General features: G+C 38.0%; 1 long non-coding RNA gene across 1 annotated transcript; it reads left to right on the top strand.

Moving 5' to 3' along the window:
* Nucleotides 1-571, top strand: LOC107727959 (uncharacterized). Its single transcript, XR_001638413.1, has 3 exons — nt 1-54; nt 173-360; nt 504-571. It is a non-coding gene; the product is annotated as an uncharacterized LOC107727959 (long non-coding RNA).

Genomic DNA, 571 nt, shown 5'->3' with positions numbered 1-571 from the left:
GTGGAGCACAATTGACCTCCCACTGGGACACAGCAACAGGAAATAATCACCTTGGTATATATTCCTAATTTCATTTACAGAGTAAATAATACTAATAATAATAATAATAAAAGTGACCTTTTTAATATTCGACAGTATAAAACAGTTTCTACCGTCTTTGTGTATCCACCAGGCTTTACGACTGCAGCTCTCCTCAGCTACAAAGGTCTGGAGGAATCACTCAATGGCTATTTTAACCATTTAGAGACACAGCAAAAGCAAACTTTCAAGATCAATTCAAAAGTAGTAACTGCCACTGTTAGTAACAATGAGACAACCAATCTAAAGAAACCAGTAAATCTCACGTTTTCTCACTTGGAGGTATGGAACAATTTACTCTCAATGTACCTCATACAATGTGTTACACCAATGTGATGGATTCTCTCTCAATGTGCCACATATAATGTGTTACACCAGTATGATATACTATCAATTAACAATTCTGCACGTACATTTCCCTCCAGAAAAAGAATGAGAAGCATAGGCCTATGTGTGTGTTTTGGGATCCTGAACTGGAAGGGGGCGCGTGGTC

This window comes from Sinocyclocheilus rhinocerous, unplaced genomic scaffold (genome assembly GCF_001515625.1).
Source record: "Sinocyclocheilus rhinocerous isolate Xijiao unplaced genomic scaffold, SAMN03320098_v1.1 scaffold23673, whole genome shotgun sequence".
NCBI lineage: Eukaryota > Metazoa > Chordata > Actinopteri > Cypriniformes > Cyprinidae > Sinocyclocheilus > Sinocyclocheilus rhinocerous.
This window is presented reverse-complemented; position numbering and strand designations above follow the sequence as displayed.